Here is an 11,460-nt window from a genome sequence, read left to right as displayed (position 1 = left end):
AATACTGAATTTGCAGTTTCTTTGGCTTATCTATAAATTTAATCGTTTAATTCAATTTTTTAGATGTTTATTTAAGCCATTTGTTAATCTACTTTTTATATTCTTATATTCTTATATTCTTATATCTTATATTTTACCGGCCTAAAACCCGTGCGATGCACAGTTATTTTAAATAATTGATTTTTGTTATTTTTATTTTCATATTTTATTGATTATATTTGTTTTAAGAGTAAGTATGTCTGAATAAGTATAGATAAATACATCTTTTATTCTTTTATAATATTTATTGATAATAACTAAATTTTAAAATAAATAAGTTCATAAACTGACGCAAAAAAAGTAAATTCTGAAACGTATATATTCGACCCAAATAAGTCATGTGTTTCACTTAAAAATATTTTAATTTAAAATTACTTAAGTTCTAATCAAATTACAAATGAGGAAAGCATTTATCGGTTCAGAATCGAGAACGGAACTGAACCAAACCGTAATTTCAGTTTAGGTCTCGATCTTAACTAATTTGAATCCGATTCGATTTTTATTTTTAATAAAAATTGGTTCTCGACTTGTTTCATTCTTAACATCTTATAGACGTAAATATCAAATCGAGCCATGTTTAAATATATATGTATTAATATTATTTACTATATTTTTTTGGGCTTTCTAAAAAAATACCTAAGTCCAAAAAGTTTGTAAAAATGCTGTCATTTTTTTAAAAAGAATTTGAGAAAATATTTTTTAATTTACAAAAGTACCATCTTTCATTTTTTCACATAAATACGATTTTCTTCCATATAAAAATCTTCAAAAAATCTTCTTTTACGAATAACCAAAATTATTCAAAATTAAAAATTTTGAATAAAAAATATATATCAAATAAATCAAGATGAAATAAATTAAAAATTCGATTTTTGATTCTGGCCTGTTTCTTCCTTATAAAAGGGCAGCCGCCCTAAAAAAATCTTCTTTTTTTACTAGTAACCCAAATTATTCAAAATTAAAAAATTTGAAAAAAGTTATATATAAAATAAATAAATATGAAATAAAATAAAAAATTGGATTTTTGGTTCGACCCGTTTATTCCATATAAACGGGTAGCACTGTAGCAGACCTTAAATGAGAAACTCCAATCCACAGGCACATCACATCCCATGGATTAGAAATGCACATCACATCATTAAACTGCAAATATTAAGGTCCATTAATCTGTATTCTCATATCCCAATTATGTTTTTTGATTGGTTTAAATTTTAGGGGTTATAAAGGTTCGTTTTTTAAGAGTTTTGAGGTCACGACACCGGAAGATTCAACTCAAGACTGATGAAAAACTGCAGATCATTAATTCTCTCAGTCGTTTGATGAGAAACTAACATTGTAAGCCACTAAAGTTTTAATTTTTTTTGATTCTGTGTATGTTAATTTGAATTTTGGATTGTTATGCTATTATTATATTTTATTTTTGAATTTTATGATTGTAGAGTCTCAAGGATTAGAATTGAATATGTATGAATTAATTTTATTCGTTTGTTATGTTCTTAGGATTTGTATATGTAAGGGTGTGTAAATTGTTACATATGATGGGAATTCTTTTTTGTAGATATGAGTTGGGGAGATTTAAGAATGATATGATTCCGACAACCAAAGGAAGAACAACTAATTAGCTGAACGTTACAACTAAAAATATAGAAATGAGCAACTTGTCCTTTACTAGATAGTACCACGTTGTTCCTACTTCCTAGTTCCTACTACCTCAGCCTATAACGAAATGTCAACATACAAATTTCTAAAATCTAGCTAACCATGCTGTGTCCTACCAGCTTAAGACTATGATTTACTTTCAAAACAGTAGCACACTATACTTCAATGATTATGTGTCCACACTGATAGCTCAAAGTCTTCGTCAGATATGATTCCACCAGGTTGCAGAAGCTCTTGGTCGAGTAGGATAAACTGTGTCGGATCTATTATAGGGATTGATTTGCAAACACGATCTTATGAAGTTGATATAACCATTGGTGAATCTTCCAGCAAGCCTATGGATTGGCATTTGGGCTTCCGAGTTTTGCAGCAATTGCTCCCAAGTCTCAGGTAAGGTTCCCAGTTGTCTAATGTAAATTGCAACACGTAGGAATTGATTCTTGTCCACGACCGAAATCCTCCCATAACCTAATTCCAAAGCAACTACCCCTATACTTCGGACATCACGCTTTTGACTATGTTCCTGGTTCCAAAAGTTTAGCTGATCTTCAAAATTTCCTGCGGCAGCTGCGGCCTCCTGCAGTTCATGAGGTGGTTGAGCTACCAGATCCTCCTCCAGTTCATGAGGTAGCTGAGGCTCCTCCTCGTCAACATATTCAGGAGCCCTTCCCTAGTTACTTATCCGGTTGATTGGCAAGAAGTGATTTGCAGCCAAGCCAGCATGCCAGTCTAATTCAAAGGATGTGCACGTAGCAGCCACTCTGATGTATTGAGGGCTACATATTACGTGACCAGCAGTGACTTTCTTATGCTTTAAATTGTTACCATGTAGGTCCCTTATAGAATTTACCATAATAGAAGCAGCCCTGCGAACCTGGGGAATTGTGAAACCATGGCTAAACCTCTGGTTAAGGAGCATGGATGGATGATCTAAGGGACATATTCTCTTGAAGTGCAAACACAATGCAGATGTATTGCATATTGTTAATGTTAAACGTGACCTATTGCTCAAAGGGCAGAAGGTTGGTGGGCAAGTCTGAGTGGATGAAGAAATTCCTCATCTCATTAACATCATTATTGAGCTGCTACCATATACCCCTTTCATCACAAATTGGGTGGCCTCAAACAGCAGTCCAAGAGAGAATCTTCAAAGCTTTGTTTGGGACACCAATCGTGTTGACTGTACACTCTGACTCGTATACGGGATACTCAAAGCTTGGCTCCCAACGACCGATCCTGCCTATAATGCGGTAAGTAACATCATCAACTTCAATTTCAACTCCAATAAAATTATCCATCGATGATGTAGAAGTTACTGTTATGTACAAGCATATATAATCATAAACATAAAATCTAAACAATAGAGACAAAAAAGGGGGGATTGCAACAAGATTATATATATTGCTTTACTTTATCAACTTTTACATATAAAGTTTACTAAATTTCAAGCTTAGTTCTAGTTTAATGCTTGATTGGTTTTTCATTCTTAAACATTCTAATTTTTTAAGTGTAGTTTCTTGATCTACATAAGAAACATTGTGCATGTGTGTGTGTAATGATTACAGTATGCACATAAATTTTTTACATGTCGTTGGAGGACATTTTTTTTTATTCCCAAACTTGGATCATGCCTTCCTTAATCTGTGTGTGTTTTAAACAAAATAGATAGAATAATTAGATGCATACCTAGAGATGTATGTTTCCTGAATCCATTAGGTACGATCTTGTGATCTTTCTGAGAAAAGAAGAGATCTTGTCCTGTACTGTGTTTAGAACTAAGTATTAACAGAAATTTAGATTATGCCTTTAGTGCAAATTGTTTCTTGGTTTTTTTATGCTAAAAAACTATCACATATTGTTTTCTTGAATGTGGAGAAACTTATATCTTCTGAGAAATTGTAATCTGAGAGAGAAAAAGAGAGCAAAGCCATTATAATATAGTGTGTGTGTGTAACAATATATACATACAACAAGTATATAGATACATACGATGATGGTTTTCTTGATCAAGCAGAAAGAAAGAAAGAAATACTTGATATATGTGTGAGGTATGGTATAGAGCCAAAGTTTATGCAAGTATTTAAAATATATTACTGAGTAGCAGAATTTAACAGAACATTTTAGATACAAAGCAGGCTAGTTTATTGACTCATTTGTCTTCCCACAGTTTTAACTAACTTTTACTCATGTACGGTATGCACCCAGTTCAAATACTTCATCTCTCCCTCTCTCTGTCTTGGATGAAATGTAATTTATCATTAAAAGACTATTTATCAGTATGGATTATTTATCTTAGTCACATTATTTTTTTCTCTGCAGATATATTTTAAGTTAGGCTTAATTTGACAATATAAAAAAAATTACAATATATTTTATGACCATTACAAAATTTATTTTATTACAATATATAAAAATGTACAATATATATAATTTATAAATATATATTATTACAATATAAAAAATATAGATATACAATATATATATTTATATATTTATTTCATAACAATATAAAAAAATTACATATTATTACCGTTGCATAATTTATTTTATTTAAATATGATAAAATATAGATTGAGATTTATCTTTAAAAGATATAGTCAAGTTCGATGGAGATCACGTTTTTGTGTTCGAGACTACGAAAATCATGCATGTTCTGCAACTAAAATCTTTGTATAAAAAATTGCAAAACGTATTATTTTGGGAATTATGTTATACAATGATCATTATTTTATTCAAAATCTTGAACATCAACATATAGAACATTATATAATATTTTATTTTACAAAATATATACAATTATGCAATGAAACTATTTTACTTTAAGTATTACGTTCAGGTTTTTGGCCCTCACGGCTCTAGCCAAGCCTAAGCCGGCTATCAGTGCTTCGTATTCTGCTTCGTTATTCGTAGTTGAGAAGTCCAACTTCAAATCATACTCAATCATAAACCCATCAGGGCTTTGCAAGACTAGGCCTGCACCACTAGATTTTGTTTTGGACGCCCCGTCAAAATGGAGAACCCGATACTCTTTCAGGGTTGTTTCTATATCCTTCTCTTTCTCTCATTCTTCTGGGGTTACTATCTCTTGCCCCCCGACTTCTTGGTCGTTAATGGGGCATTCAACCACAAAGTTTTCTAAGGCCTGAGCCTTGATGGTCGTTCGAGGCTTGTACTTAATATCAAATTCTCCTGATACAATTGCCCACTTGATTAGCCTTCCAATTTTATTTTATCGATCAGTAATAATAATATTAGTCATTTTAATGTAGTAATTAGTATACACAAAAATTTTAATTTTAGTTGGACAGGGATAAAAAAGTAGATGGTACGTTTTTACACTTACAACATCAAATAATTTAGAATTTAGACCTAAAATTCGGAATATTCTATAGATTCGTTTATTTTATAGATTTTATCCAAACAAATTGATACGTCATTGACTTAGTATTAAATAAAAATGATCTAATATTAGACTGGGACGTAAGACAGGGCATCTGGGCATCTGTTTGCTTTTCTATATGGTACAGAATATATAGGAAAAATGTACCATCAACCTATTTTTAATTGTGGATATATTCTTAACAAACTAAAACGGCTTCCATTATTGGTATTAAACCAATATCTATTCATACTGCCTTCGGGCTATGAAGAATGTTCCTCAAGGGTTGGTCCGTCATGACTTCGATCTTGTGAGTCTGGAAGTATGGTCTCAACTTCCTCGAGGCTGTGATGAGAGCAAGCGCGAATTTCTCCGTGGTGGAGTAATTCAACTCTGCTCCATGGAGCACCATGCTCACATAGTATACAGGCTTCTGGAGCTTTTGTTAATCCTTCACGAGAACTGCACTCGCGGCTTGTTCAGATACCGCGAGGTACAAATAAAGGGTGTCCTCCGGACTTGGTTTGGCCAATAAAGGGGCTTCAATCATGTACTTCTTTAGCTGTTCAAAGGCCTCTTGGCTCTCAGCTGTCCATTCAAAATTCTTCACCTTCTTAAGGATTTTGAAGAAGGGAAGGCATTTGTCTCCAGACTTGGAGATGAACCTCCCTAGAGCTGCGATACTTCAGGTCAGCTTCTAAACGTCCTTGATGGAGCGTGGTGGCTCCATATCTAAGATGGTTTTGATCTTGTCGGGGTTGGCCTTTATTCCTCTCTTAGAGACCATGTGACCCAAAAATTTTTCAGACCCAACGCCAAAAACACACTTAGCTGGGTTTAAAATCATCTTGTGGTGCCTCAGTACTTCAAATGCCGCTATGAGGTGGATAATATGATTGTTCTTGCTTAGGCTTTTGACTAAAATGTCAACATAGACCTCCATGGTCTTCCCAATTAGATGAGCAAATATCTTATTTACCAGTCTTTGGTAAGTAGCTCCTGTATTTTTAAGTCCAAAAGCCATAGCAAGATAACAAAATATACCAAAGTCAGTTATGAAAGATACCTTGGTGGTGTCATCCTTATGCATTCTAATCTGATTGTAACCACTGAAGCCATCCATAAAGCTTAGCATCTCGTGTCCAATAGTGGCATCGATCAGGGTATCAATCCTTGGTAGGGATAACAGTCCTTGGGACAAGCATCATTCAAGTCAGTGAAGTCAATACATATCCTCCACTTCCCATTGCCCTTCTTAACCATTACGGGGATGGCCAACCATTCATGGAATTACACTTCCTCAATGAATCCAGCTTCTAAAAGCTTCTCGACAACCTGCTTTATGGCTTCCAGGCTATCAGGGGCATAAGTTCTCTTCTTTTGCTTTATAGCCTTCCGAGTTGGATCAACGTTCAACCTATGAGTTATAAGGTATAGGTCAATCCCAGGCATATCAGCTGCTGTCCAAGAAAATACATCACTGTTTTCGTGTAGAATAGTTGTCATTCGTCCCTTCAAGGGATTGTCCAGAGATGCCCCAATGTACGTGACCTTCTCCGGGTCTAATGGATCTAAGGGAATTGGGACCAACTCCTCGGCTGGCTTCCCTCGTAGTTCGTCATTCTCTCGGACATCCATGTCTTCTATGGGGAGGACCTTCCCCCCAGTTCCATCGGGCCTAAGTGCTGCAACATAGCAACCGCGAGCCATTTTCTGATCTCCTTTTGCTTCTCCAACACAATTCCTAGTTGGGAACTTCAGTACCATATGGTAGGTTGAGGGTACAGCCTTAAAAGCATGGATCCATGTTCTACCCATGATAGCATTGCAAGTAGAGGCTGCCTTAACAACCTGGAAGTTTAACATCTGCGTGGCCTCCCTAGGCTCTTCCCCAATAGTTACGGGAAGTTGTATTGCTCCTTCGACTTTGAACCCCATATGGTTAAACAAGTAGATGGGTGCTTTGGATGGAGTTAGTTGTGAATCATTGTAGCCCATCCTTATAAATGTGTCATGGAACAGAATGTCCACGGAAGCTCCATTGTCCACTAGAACCCTCATAACAAGACAATTTCCAATTATCAGAGTGATAACCAGAGGATCATCCTGAGGAAATTTCAAACCTTCAAGGTCTGGGTCACAAAATTCAAGCGTCATCTCTGACTTAGAACGCTTAGATGGCTCTCCAACTATGCTCATTACTTCTTTTGCATAAGCTTTTCGGGAGTTCCTTGTAGTGCCATCTGTGTCGGTCCTCCTGAGATTATATTGATTACAGACCCTTGGGGCTATGGGCTGCGATCTCTATCGTTACCCCTTCGATCGTCATCTCTTCTATCATTGTCTCTCTTTTGGCCTCCGGCCTCTTCACCCTTGGTGAAATGTCCGAACTTTCCCCTTCAGATCAGATACTCAATCTCATCCTTGAGTGGCCTAGAATCGTCAGTATCATGACTAACATCTTTGTGAAACCTGCAGTATCGACTTCTGTCTCTCTTTTCGGGGTCTCCCCTTAGCGGCTTCGGCCATTTGAAATCTTTGTCCTTCTCAATTTCCATGAGGATTTGGCTCCTTGGGGCGTTCAACCTCGTATATTCAGCGAACCTTGGTTGCTGATTCTTTTTGGAAGAGGAGTCAGAGTTTTTTCCAATTCATGGATATTTGTCCTTGGCATCGTACTCTTAATCCGTCTTCCGCTTCTTGTTTCCAGTAGGTTCATTATTCACAATCATCTTCTTCATACTCTCCTCCACCTTGATATACTTTTCGGCTCTATCCTGGAGCTGCAACATGCTTTTGGGAGGACGCTTAGCCAGGACATATTAAAGAACTCGTCTCTAGTCCCTTGTTGTAGGGCTATCATAGCTACCTTATCATCAAGATCAGGGACCTTCAAAGCCTCCTTCGTAAATCGATTCAGATATTCTCTCAAGGACTCCTTAGCTCCTTGGACTAAGCCCATGAGAGAGGCTGAACTCTTCTTGTGTACTCTGCCACTTATGAACTGCTTGATAAAAGCTTGGCTCAAGTCTTTAAGGGATCCAATAGAATTCGGGGGTAGACGACTATACCACCTTTGAGCCATTCCCGATAGGGTTTGAGGGAAGGCCCGACACTTAATAGCGTCGTTCACGGGCTGTAGCAACAGGGCTGTAGCAACAGGGTTGTAGCAACAGGGTGTTAGAGAACGTCCTGACATGATTAGCTAGATCGTCAGTACCATCATATGCTTTGATGGTGGGCATCTTGAACTTCCTTGAGATGCGAGCATTCATCATCTCGTCAGTGAATGGGGGTTCGGATCATCAGGATCTCCTAAGGGCATAAGATCACTTGGATCAGCCCTTGGGGAAACAACCCTTCTTGGTATTGCACCATCCAGGTCTATGATTGGAGGAGGATTTCTCCGCCTTGGAGCAAGTGGGGGTCTTGGATTCAGATGCGTCTCCAGGTCATGTTTCAGCCTTTGAATCTCAACTTCCTGAGCCCTGATCCTCTCCCGAACATCCCGGGGAATCGTTCCTTGAGTGCTCTTGGGGCGCTGGTCAGTACTAGACATCGGCTCTTTGCCAGCACGCCTCCTTCTCGGAGCAAAATCATCATTCGATGATTCGGCGTCTCTATCAGTATAAGGTCCAGAGAATTCTTGATTTTCCGGAATAGGAGCTAAGCCATGTATGTATTGGGGCGTCCGCCCTTGTGCTTCACTCCTACCAGAGTGTCCACTTCCTCTAGTCTCGGGGTATAGAGGCATCCCGTAAGGGGGGTTAGTGGTCACGATTGTCGAGTACTCATACCCAACGGGTTGAGAGTTTACAGGTACATGTATCTGCTGAAATTGGTGATTCGTCCCTCGAGGAGCCGGGGGATTCGTCCCTTATGGCTGAGCCTCAGTTGCCCGTACCAGGGTTCCTCCTTGGGTGGAGGCATAAGTTTAGTGTGGTGGTACTTCCACCATTTATGCGATTGTTCACGATGGAACAGGAGTGTTTGTACCGCCATTGTTTCTGCTCCGTGTATTCACCATGGTTGTTGTAGTCGTCCCACAGACGGCGCCAAATGTTGTGGAATAAAAACCTGAGTGCGTTAGTATTTAATATTAGGGTTTGTGAGCTTCAAGCTTTAATGGCTGCTCTTGCATTCGGGACTATCGGTCCTTGCAAGATGCCAAAAACGTAGTTCTAGGTTGAGGGGTAGAGCCCTTATATAGAGGTGAGTCTAGGGTTAGGCTTCTATTGGGAGACTTGGTGGCCAAGTCTCCAACTTAGATGGTGATTAGGAGTCCTTTAAGGGAAGAAACTCCAGAAGCTGCTTCCTAGGACTTTGAGTCCGTTTAGAGCACATGTTTCTACTCTTCCAGCCGTATTGGGCCTAGTCCGTGAACAACTTCTGTTCGTGGACCTTGACGACCTCAACTGGTGGGCCTTGTCTACATGGGCAATATTGAGACTGCTACGAGCTCGGACCAGACAGGTATGTACTGGACTTTAGACAAGAAGCCGAAGTGTATTTAGTACGACATTTAATGTGTCTTTATGATGTATTTTTTATCCATATCAGTAAGAAATAATAATTTAGGTTTGACGAGTATTCTAAAAACTAAATAACAACAAATTTAATATAAGTGTCAATAAGAAATATGTTTATATTGATCATGTAATTAGTTAATCTATAATTGATGTTTATATTTAAATTATTTTACATGTCATTATTTTTCCCAACTAATAATATGATGACAAAAGTATGGTTTCATGCATCATTAGTTTCATAACTCTAATATGTATTACTTATCCCGTAAATCGTAATTTCTTAAAAAATGAAGTTTCAAATGGATCCAGATAATCCGATTTCCGGTCCGGTTTAATCGGATATTCGAATATCTGGATATCCGGTTAAATCGGATCCGGAATGTAATTTTAGCGATCCGAAAAACCGGATATCCGGTTTGAATTTTAAAACCGGACCGAATATCCGGTTTTGCTCACCCCTTTTAGATCCAAATTATAATTATAAAAAAAATATATGTAATCTCAAATTTCATCTTTGTTATTATCAATAAGACTCGGAAATATATAGGAGACACTGAATGAGCTATATATGACTGATGAATTAAAATACAAAGACCTGAAAGGTAAGGTAGATTCCTTGTTAAATTTTCTGAAGGACCTCGTTCTTTATTGATATTTTGTCCATCTTAAGAAAGTGTTGTGAAAATGCACCTTGAAAGAAATGATATATCTAATCTTGAAATCACAAGATTTAACTAGAATTAAATAACCATGTCATTGTAATAAGAGTGCATCATGATTGCCATTTCTTCTCAAGAAGGATAAAACCGAAGCCTTGCTATGGCAGGTGCAACAATTTTCTAAGGCTTGTACTATATGAAAAAGGTATGTACCTGTTACACTTTATATCATAGAATCTAATATATTTGTGATTTTTTGTAGTTGGATTGTAACAAATAGCATGAGGAGGAAAACGTAGTATCACAATATCTCGATTTTCCAGACATTTCAGAGGCTCTAAAATCCTCCCAGAAGGAATTGCAAGATTATGAAGAACAAACTTCGTAGTCCATGATTTTTCATCTCCATACTCATCACCCACAACTCAATGATATAGGACTTCATACATATGCAAAGGATACCATTTAGCAGTCCAAGGTTCGAACTTAAAAAAGACTTGATATGAAGGGGATGGGAGTCTATATCTCCTTGAATGCCTCTTCTTCCACGTTGAAGGAATAGATTATATGTTTACTGGGGTCGATCCAATGGTATAATCCATTTATATAAATAGGAAGCGATCTTTGTGCTGGATAGAACGGTATTCTTCCAATGCTCCTCCACGAATTAGTACCGATTGTTTGTATATCAACTTCTACTTGTTCCCAATCAAGATGAAAAAACAGAAACTTGAAGTGGTTAGTTTTGGAACATAGAGTAAAGCACATTTCCACCACCGATGCTTATCTCTCGTACAATCCACAGGGATCTGCTGACCTGTTACGGGGTTAAATATGTGACACGATACGATTGACGCAAAATCCTTACCATCACATCTATATGCACCTATAAAACCTGTAACACTACAAGTACTAAAAACTTTGAGCAAATACGAGGAAGGATAAGGTAAATCATACAAGAATTTCAAAGAAAATCGTGTTTTGTTAAAAATTAGAAAATCCGCAGGAGAATTGGCAGTGCATTCAACTTCATCAAGTTGTGCCAAGTTGTGAACAAGAGATGAATATTTGGTTGAATCGTAATATTCTATGAAATAGGGCTGGAGAATTATAGTGGCCCAGCTCTTGCAGACACATCTGCAACTGATGATGCATTGTAAGAGAAGTAACATTAAAATTTTGATGAATATTGATT

At 37.1% G+C, this 11,460-nt stretch overlaps 1 long non-coding RNA gene across 2 annotated transcripts; it reads left to right on the top strand.

Moving 5' to 3' along the window:
• Window positions 1-1,119: 1,119 nt before the first annotated feature.
• LOC141664312 (uncharacterized) lies at window positions 1,120-11,012 on the top strand. 2 transcript variants are annotated; one of them, XR_012551955.1, is made up of 4 exons: window positions 1,120-1,374; window positions 1,905-2,088; window positions 2,266-2,948; window positions 10,528-11,012. It is a non-coding gene; the product is annotated as an uncharacterized LOC141664312 (long non-coding RNA). The 2 variants fall into 2 exon arrangements; XR_012551956.1 differs by having other exon boundaries at window positions 2,266-9,550.
• The last annotated feature ends 448 nt before the right edge of the window (window positions 11,013-11,460 follow it).

This window comes from Apium graveolens, chromosome 6 (genome assembly GCF_009905375.1).
Source record: "Apium graveolens cultivar Ventura chromosome 6, ASM990537v1, whole genome shotgun sequence".
Taxonomy (NCBI): domain Eukaryota; kingdom Viridiplantae; phylum Streptophyta; class Magnoliopsida; order Apiales; family Apiaceae; genus Apium; species Apium graveolens.
Note: the sequence above shows the minus strand (reverse complement) of the source record. Positions and strands in the feature narration are given on the sequence as shown.